Here is a 10,451-nt window from a genome sequence, read left to right as displayed (position 1 = left end):
AGGGTCGGTTCCTGCACCCACAAACGCCAGGTACACAATTGTCCAGCAAGGGCACAGTTCTGGAGGAGGAGGAACCATGTTCACAGCAGGGTGGCACCCAGACCAGCTCATGGTCATCACTGGTGCGTGGCTGGGGGGATACAGAGGACACAGACGATACACCTCCGACAGAGGACAGCTTTTCGTTGCCTCTGGGCAGCCTGGCACACATGAGTGATTACATGCTGCAGTGTCTCAGCAACGACCGCCGAGTTGCCCACATTCTAACGTGCTGATTACTGGATGGCCACGCTGCTGGATCCCTATTACAAGGACAACGTACCGTCCTTAATTCCCTCACTGGAGCGTGATCGTAAGATGCGCAAGTATAAGTGCACGCTGGTAGATGTGCTGCTGGTGGCATTCCCACCTGACAGCGGGGGCACAGTGGAAGCACAAGGCGGAGGCAGAGCAGGAGAAAGAGGTCGCCAACGCAGCTGGGGCACCGCCAGCACCTCAGAAGGCAGGATTAGCATGGCCGAAATGTGGAAAAGCTTTGTCAGCATGCCACAACAACCAGCACCACCAGCTGATATGGAACGTCTTAGCAGGAGGGAGCATTTCACCAACATGGTGGAGCAGTATGTGTGCACACGCCTACACGTACTGAATGACGGGTCTGCCCCCTTCAACTTCTGGGTCTCCAAATTGGTCACATGGCCTGAGCTTGCCCTTTACGCCTTGGAGGTGCTGGCCTGCCCTGCAGCCAGTGTATTATCTTAACGTGTGTTTAGCATGGCAGGGGGAGTTATCACAGACAAGCGCAGCCACCTGTCCACAGCCAATGTGGACAAGCTCACGTTCATTAAAATGAACCAGGCATGGATCCCACAGGACTTGTCCGTACCTTGTGCAGAATAGACATGTATACCGGCCTTAACCAGCCATTGTTATACTACAGCGCAATTGCTCATTCTTGTATTTTGGATATTTCACACTCTTTTGGAGTGTACCCTAATAAAAAAAAATATATATATATATAATTAAAACCAAAAACCAGTGTTGGCTACCTTGTCCTCCTCCACCGCTGCTTCCACCTACACCGCTACGTCCACTGCCTCCTCAAACATATGGACCTCCACCTCATAAATCAAGTTTTTTATTTTTATTTGTACGTATTTTATTTGATGTCATTTCACTAATTTGTCTGTTAAATTTTCAGGTGAAATTCACAAATTTTTGGGTGTGATATACCACTGCTCTACCTAGTTGACAGCTTAATAAATTTCACTCATTTTTCTGTTACATTCTTGGGTGACATTTTAAAATTTTTGCCGTGAATAATCCCCTGCTCTGCATAGGTGACAGGGACCTAAATTTTTTAAAATAATCTGTTCCTTTGGTGGGTGACTCTAACCCATTTCTGGCGATGAAAAACCCCTGCTCTGCATAGGTGACAGGAACTTAAATTTCTAAAATTCGTCTTTAATTGGCCCTTTCATTCGATTCTTCTGCTTTAATAACTAGTCCCACATTTCCGCTTCATCCCATTGCAGCCACTGACCTCCCTTGGATGAGGTCTCCCTTTCTCACGCTCCCTCTCCGGCGTGGAACCCTGATTCGCCGATAATTGTGATCAACATGGAAGGCTCAGAAAAGAACATCGAAAGTTGATAGAGAAGATATCCAAATGGATGGTGGACGAATCAACAAAGCGGCAGCAGGGCCTCTCCTGTCTAACGTTTCCAAATCCAAAATACCCCAGTAACATTCCCTATAATTTTTTATTAATCATTCCAATAACAGGGCATCTTAAGAGTCCTGTATTGTTATTTATCGTCACTACCTCCCCGAGTCGGGAGTGGGTAATTGCGCACCCTCCTTAACTTGGAAGCTTATGCTTCAATACTTTGTCCCACATTTCCGCTCGATTACATTTAATTTCATCCATTGACCTCCCTTGGATGTGGTATCCCTTTCTCAGGCTCCCTCTCCGGCCTGGAATCCTGATTCCCCACCACCCGTGATCACCATGGTAGGTGCATAAAAGAACATCGAAAGTTGATAGAGAAGATATCCAATTGGATCGTGGACATCATGGGGACGTGCGACATGGTGGAGCAGTATGTGTTCACACGCCTACACGTACTGACTGATGGGTCTGCCCCCTTCAACTTCTGGGTCTGCAAATTGGGCACATGGCCTGAGCTTGCCCTTTACGCCTTGGAGGTGCTGGTCTGCCCTGCAGCCACTGTATTGTCTGAACGTGTGTTTAGCACGACTGGAGGGGGGTTATCACAGGTTATATTTCCCAATGTTTTGGGGTGTACCCTAATTTTAAAAAAAATTAAAACCAAAAATTATTATTTTTTATTTGTATGTATTTTATGTTATTTAAAGTCATTTCCCTATCCACTTTTGTTTGCAGAGCCCTTCCTATGCCCTAACCACATTTTGATGCCATTTGCAGCCCTCTAGCCCTCTCCATTACATTTTTACAGCCATTTTAGTGCTCAGTTATCCTGGACCTCGGTGGGGCTGTATTAAGAAAGCTATTATTCTCCCTTATAACCATGTTATGAGGGAAAAGAATACAGTGAATTTACTTTAATGGGGTCTGGGGTTGCTCATCCCTATCATCTCCTAGCAACTATGCATGAAAAATCACACCGCATCCAGATTTGCTTGCGATTTTCACGCAGCCCCATCCATTTCTATGGGGCCTGCGTTGCTTGAAAAACACAGAATATAGAGCATGCTGCGATTTTCACGCAACGCACAAGTGATGCGTGAAAATCACCGCTCATCTGCACAGCCCCATTGAAGTGAATGGGTCCGAATTCAGTGCGGGTGCAATGCGTTCACCTCACGCATTGCACCCGTGCGGAATTCTCGCCTGTGTGAAAGGGGTCTTAATGGAAGTTAACCAATTCACAGGTCTGCAAAAAAAAATTTTTCAAGAGCCGTTTTGGTTATTCCACGTAATCTTTATTCGTCATCTGGTTCAGGTATGACTTCACCTTCATCGGAGCTAGGCATCTCTTCCAAGGTAGCAGGGGGCTTGGGTACTGGTATATCTGTGCCATGGGGGATGGGCCGAATTGCTGAGTGAAGATTGGGGCATCAAATGGAATGCTTCCATTTGGAATTAAACGCTTTCACATCGCATGAACAACAGTCGTCACTATGGTTCTTTTGCTCTCGACATACTATAGGAATCCCATAACGGAAAGATTTTTTCATACCCTTGAACCAGTTTCGGAGGTCCTCAACACACCATTTGCACACTTTATGAGGCGCCCAAACTTTATCTTGATCTCCAAATTTTAGTCCAAAGTATGCGACGTATACTTTTTCACAAAGTCTGTAATATTCTGCTGTTGCTTCAACACTGTATATTCACCACAGATGAAACAGAAACTGTCTGGCGAATGAATAAATTTTTACGGAGCCATAACATAACGGTTGAAGAATGACGAACTGCGATGAAAAAGTGTGAACAGCCTAGAACCAAGAACCTGGTGATGATTCGTGCACAAGTGTGGACTGCAGGAGAGAGCAGCTTTGTGAGACGTCACAGTGCTGGCCACGTCCCCTGCACTGACCGGACCTGCTGCTATGTGCCCTGCGTCTCCCTCCTACTGGATTCTTCAGGAAAGATTAACCCCTTCGACCATTAGAAGCACAGACTCAGGGCTGAGGCTTACACATACAGCATGCTGCTGAGTATCCCAGTAGTCAGACATGTCACTCAGAGCAGCACTTGTATTCACCCCCTTTGCAGGGGGGGGAAGGAGCAGAGATTGTTTACCTGCAAATAACAAAGGGCCAAGAAGAGAACTAGGGAAATGAGGAAATATAATTTTTTTCCCCCTAAAACTTGCTTAGCTTATGTATATATTGCTGACCATCAGATTTACAGTGCTATACTTATTTTTTTACATCACTCAGACAACCCCTTTAATGTTTTTTTGGCATTTTATATCTTAAATGCACATATATGAATTAATTAATAGTAATTTGGACTTTAAATTTGGTTAAACACCCATAATATAAAAAAAATAAAAAAGAATGTGATACATTTGAAGAGAATTTAGCATTTTGTGGCAATCATGACGTCTAGGAGTTTTTTCAATATTTTATTTGTTTTCAGCACACAAAAATACATGGAAATTAGATGAAAATAATCAAACTGCTTTTTGGTCACAGACCTGTGATTTGTATGTACCCCAATATGGTGCAATTACAAAAAATACAACTGATCCTGCAAAGCACAAGCCCCTCTACGATGTCAGCCGAAAAAAATAAAGGCATATGGCTTCCTGAATGTGGAGATGCAAAAAAATAAAAATAAACTTAACTGCTTCATTACCGTGTATAGTATTTACCCCCCTTACTTACCAGGCCATTTTTTTGTTATAAGCAATGGGCCTATATAACTGCAAATAACCGATTAACTTCTGAGCCAGCCTACATGTATTTGATATTATTTTTCACGGGACACCTTACACCCGTGATGGCGAACCTATGGCACGGGTTCCAGAGGCGGCACTCAGAGCCCTCTCTGTGGGCACCCGCACACTGAAAAAAAAAATCTATGGTGTACCGATATGCCTTAGAATTTGCCTGCCATTCATCAGCGCAGGGAGCACTATGAACAGCACAGACAGCGCATTAAATGTAGGCAGGCTATTATAGCTAAATAATAAAGTATATGGAAGATACACTATATTGGACTGTAGTATTCAGGGTAAATTGCCGTGTTGGAACTTTGCGATAAATAAGTGGGTTTTGGGTTGCAGTTTGGGCACTCGGTCTCTAAAAGGTTCCCCATCACTGCCTTACACCTTTCTTTTGTGCCATTAGATTATCTAAAATATTATTTTTAAAAAAAATATTTAAGGAGAAAACATTTTTCCATTCTTATCAATTTTCTTTCTAACTATTACAAAAGGTTTCAAGACAAAAAAATTCTAAAACCATTCCCATACCCTGAAAATGGATGCCATTTATGTAATTCATCTACTGGCTCGGCTCACCACAAAACTTCAAAAGACTGGAGCGCATTTTGTCAGCTTATTTTTCTATTGCTGGTTCTAAGGCACCGTACTGCCAGAAAACTGTTGTACAGCGCCAAAACGCTACAAGCCCCTTCAAACTGACTTTTTTTTATGTTGTTCCCCTAAGGTATTCATCTTGGGGAAATTTGGACATTTTAAGGGTTTTAAAAAAATTATAATTTTTTATAAATAAAAAAATATGCATGCATTTGCATATTTTACGCAGAAAAAAAAACTGCTACATTAAACATAGCTAAAATGAATACCTAAATTTTTAAAATAAAAAGTGTGTATTTATATTTTACACACACAAATTCCACTATACTAATATATTTTTCATGAACGAAAGGGGGGAGGAGTTTGGTGTGTAAGTAGCTTTCTATACTATTGCTAATACTAGTAGCTATTGCTATGACCAATTTATTTATTTTTTTCTGTATTTCTTAAAAAACTATATTATGTAAAATTAACTGTCTGCAGGCTTTTACATTTAACACGGTCATAGATTCTTATAGCAGTATGCTGCAAGGATCTATCACAGCCTGACCACGCCTGCTGTCTGGGAGTTCTCCCTGTGACCACAGCTGTCTGACAGCACAGTCACAGCGATCTGCAGCGGCACAGGCCGCCAGCAGATCGCAATGTAACTTGGCGCTTTTATACGTCAGGTTACATATAGGAGCCTACCGCCGTGATGTATAAAGTTGTGCAGCGGTAGGCAAAAGGTTAAAGGAGTTCTCTGGATACATGGAGCCTATGAGCATGCACATACTGCACCAGAGGCAGCGCAGAGGAGCGAAGCAGGTAAGTATGAATCTACTGGTCAGAGAGTCAGGCTGCTGGTACTTGGGAAAATCGTATTATTCCTGGAGAACCGATTTAAGGGGTTAAGTGACCCTTTTGCTTATTTATTGACGTGTCAGGTATTGCCTATAGAGGGCACCACCTAGGAGTCACAAATACCTAGGAGGAGGAGGACTAAAAGATTTTATTGTCAGGGCCCCCTCAACAGTATTATACAATGACATTATATACAGAGACACTGTAGGAAACGGACAGACTGGCTGCTGGGCAACGCCTGAGAGAGCCATCTTCAAAAATTTGCTGTGGGGCCTGACCATTTCTAGTTACGCCACTGCAAGCATAGACCTACAATAAATCTGACTGCCTGCTGCCGCCACTATTGAGGGCTTATTGCAACTGTGTTGAGTTCAGTGTATAACCTTATGTAGTCAGCGTTCCTTAGCATGCTGCAGTCACCTGACTTTACAGGCACTTTAAACATGTGGTAGACACGCCATGGATTTGCCGATGAAGAGTTTCATGCAGGAAACCCGCAGTGTTGTACAGTAACAGCAAAGTGGATGAGATATAATAAATCATCCACAAGTTGCCTAAGAAATCTGCAGTGTGGATTTCAGATGCTGCTGAACTCCACCTTAAATTTCACCTTTTGCAGTGGAGAGGGTGAAATTAATTTCTGCACCGCAAAAGACACATGTAATTCGTGCAGTTCCATGGCGAAGTCGGCAGAAAACTTTTCCACTGTTATTTAGAATCACTGTGTGGACACACTCTAAGAATGTTTTTTATTTTCTATGTCACTATGTTTTATAAAAAACATTAAATCCTGCATTTTGCACTCAGTCTCATAATAGAATTGACACCTCCTGTTCGGTAGAGATCACTTTTTAGTACTCATCTCCTTTAGGCAGGATTATAATTATAGATAACACAGGATCCACCGTTCACAATAGGTGATGTCACAGCTCCCCCTCCCTGCACAATCACCGCTGCACAGAGCATGTCAAAGAAAACTTTCCCATAGAAGTCAACAAACATCTCCTGTCAATTGTGCTTTTGATCCATGTGGCTGAAGTAAAGCATATCTCTAAAAGCTGTTGACAACAGCTCTGGCAAGATGGCTGCCCCCATAATTTTTCATAGAAAATAGAATAAAAGAAAAAAGGAATATGTTTCAGTATGTAGTTTAATAAGTATAAAATATAGGTGACATTCCCTTTACTAGAATAAAACTAAAAATCCACAACCAGAAACTAAAAGCAGATAAGAAAAATATATCAGTATCTACTTTAATAACTGGTCTAATATAGTATTAATGTTATACCATTCTGCCCTACAGTCACACTTGAAGGGGTTGTCCCACAAGAAATATTCTACATGTTCCAAACCAGCACCTAGATCTGAGTAACTAATTGGATGTAATTAAAAATTTAGTATAGCCAGTGAGCTATTCAATAAAATGTATCTGTATAATGCCGCTTGCTGTTCTTTTATTTCTCTGTCCACTTCAGCTGAGGTGGTCGCACACGCTCAGTTTAAACCTTTAATTGTATCCAGCCATATCTTCTGTTAGAAGGTGTGAAAGTTTCAGCACAAAGAACACACCCCTGAGGGACATGCCCCTGAGCTGCCAGCCTGAAATAAATCTAGCAGAGCAATGAATGTGGAGAGCTCTCGATCCATGTGAGGTACAGGGCTAGTTCTAGCTTTCATTCGTTTCAGTGACCACCCCTGCCCTGCCACCTCACTAAAGGTAACATTGACTAGTACCATTTTTAAAAATAACTGTCCATTTTTCATCTATGATGATGTCCGTGTTGGATCCAATTTTGTTCTGTATGTTTGTTTTGTGCCCTCCATGTGTCATTTGTTTTTCACATGCACTGCTAGGCTGAAAAGGGGATTTCCACTGTGTCTCCTAGCAAAAGGTCAAATATGGATGGAATGTGTGCAGTCTGTGGTTTTCGCTAACCCATAGTTTGGGCATGCGTTGGTGAATCAGAGAGGTGGTATCTGCATTCTCCACAGACAGTACACATCCATTGAATTCAATGGGTATATTCAGATGTCCTTTTTGGACGTCTTTATATACCTATTAAATTCACTTGGAAAAGTGATGGATCCAGGCACTAGGGTACTTCGGTCTGTTTTCCAGACCAAACATGACGATTAAAGTTTATGGGTGCCATCTTTTTTCATATACCATTGCTAGGAGATGCCCTAGAAATAACCTTTTTGGCCTAGTAGTGCTAGTGAAAACCAGATGACACACAGAGGGCAAAAAACGGACACATGTGAATAAGCCCTTAGTGTCTCTTGCAGTCTGGGAAGTCTTCTCTCCTTTTCCAAACCAAACGAGGCAAAGGGGGAAGGAGATGCATTATATACCACCACAAGTAGAGGACTTTGCTATTGTTAATTTTAACCACTCCATACAACTTACACCAGGGATACCCAACCTGCAGCCCTCCAGCTGTTGCAAACTGCAACTCTCAACATGCCCAGACAGCCTACAGCTATCAGCCTACAGCAGGGTATGGTGGGAGTTGTAGTTTTACAACAGCTGGAGAGACGCAGGTTGAGCCTCCCTACTTTAGACTGTTGGCTGAACTCACCATTTTCATGTATCCCATGATGCAGACATGTTAACTCTCTCAGCTTTTCACGGTCAACAGGTAAATCACTTGGGCAGGGCCGTAACTATAGGGGAAGCAGAGGAAGCGGCTGCTTTGAGGCCCTGACCCAGAAGGGGCCCATCCAGGAGGAGGAGGACTAAAGGATTTTGTCAGGGCCCCCTCAACAGTATTACACAATGAAATGATATACAGTGACTGTATAGACAGTGTAGAAAACGGATGGAACAGCTGCCGGGCCTGGTCTGAGAGAGCGATCCTTACTAGCCACAGGAATTGGGGCGGAATAAAAGGAAGGGGTTGCGAAAAAATTACTGGGGGAGGGGGGCCCCATTCAAAAATTTGCTGGGGGGCCCAGTCATTTCTAGCTACGCCACTGCACTTGGGGCCCCCTGTACTCAGGATGCAGTTACAGGTGAGCAGCTGCCTCAGTTCTGGCAGGACAAAGGAACCATTAGTTGCCTTCCCCTACACAGGGAGCACAGAATATTAGGTACTATCTATTAGGAGCACCAAACATTGGCACTATCCTTAGGGGCACTGTGCGTGTGGCGCTTTATTTTCAGGGGACATTATTTGACATTATTGTATTCAGGCCCAGTATTGTAGGCCTAGGTTGCTGGGAAAGATATTCAAATTATATAATTGAGAAACACACATTTGTGTACTAGTCTATGTCTTTCTCTCTGTAGAACCAGTGTGAGTATTCTGTTTTGTGAAATAGCAACTCCCAGCATATCTTTACACCTGTTGAGGTCTTACTGGGAGCTGTAGTTTTATGCCAAACAAACCTATTTGTATTGAGCTGGTGGTATTTATCTACCATGCTTGGCTCTGATGCTGTATTTATGTTATGGGCTTGATTCTGGCATTGTATTTATGTACTGACCCTGGTTCTGTGTTCATGTTATGGGCCAGGGTCTGGGCCTGTATTTAGCAAATATAGGTCTATAGATAATGGGTAAACTTCATAGTGTAGTATAGATAGGCAAGCCAAGCCATTTAAAAAGCAACTCTCATTTTGGCCACCACCTGCTGCACAAGTATTAGGCTAGTTGCAGACTAGCAGCGATGTTCCAGCAGGGAACAGCCTGCCGGATCTCTGTGCACTCCGGCACTTCTGGAGTTTTGCAAAGCTCCGTCTGGCCCCATTCACTCTATTTGGGCCCGGGCAGAGATCCCACCGCACTCAGGCAAACATGCGAAGAATAGTCAGGAAGAAAACCGGGGAGTGCAGCTGTTATCTTCTAAGCATATTTGGTGGAATGCGGTCAGATATCCACTGGTCCCCATTATAGTCAATGGGGTCAGACGGAGTCTTACGTTGGAGTGTGCAGAGATCCGCTGTGTAGCTGGCCAGATAAGACCTGTCCTAGGTTGCTAGTATAGCTTATATGTGTATATAGCCAGACCTGCCAATAACGTAAATACAGTTCCTGTTTATGTGTTAAAGACAAAAGCAGAGTTATTTACTGTGACATCATGTTTTGGATTTCATATAACGGTTATATTTTGTGTTCACAGAAGCAGAAAAAGATAATATGCCTTTAAAATTAATTTTGTAATGCAAGGTAAGGTAAGATCAGTGACACAGCAGAAACAGAAAGCATAGTGTTAATCTGTTGTTGCTGGGCAGAAGTCTAGACCAATCACAGCCAGCTTCTCACACAGCAAGAGTTTTCACCAATCACAGGCAGCCTTACACACAGCCTGTCTGGGAATTCCCTGAGCTCCTGCTGCTAGAATCATTCACCAGAGACAGGAGCTGAAGAGACATTCACTCCACTGAGAGCAGAGTTTTATGGGAACAAGAGGCCAATATAGGTATTTAAAAGTTATATAATGTTTGTATTGTGTTTAGAACTGTATACTGAACTTACAGTTCCATCAATTGCAACCATACAATTGCAAATACAAATTGCAAGCACTTAGATTCCATATTGCAATCCAAAGTGCACACAACCATACCAGATCA

The sequence above is a fragment of the Bufo bufo genome, chromosome 1 (genome assembly GCF_905171765.1).
Source record: "Bufo bufo chromosome 1, aBufBuf1.1, whole genome shotgun sequence".
Taxonomy (NCBI): domain Eukaryota; kingdom Metazoa; phylum Chordata; class Amphibia; order Anura; family Bufonidae; genus Bufo; species Bufo bufo.
Note: the sequence above shows the minus strand (reverse complement) of the source record.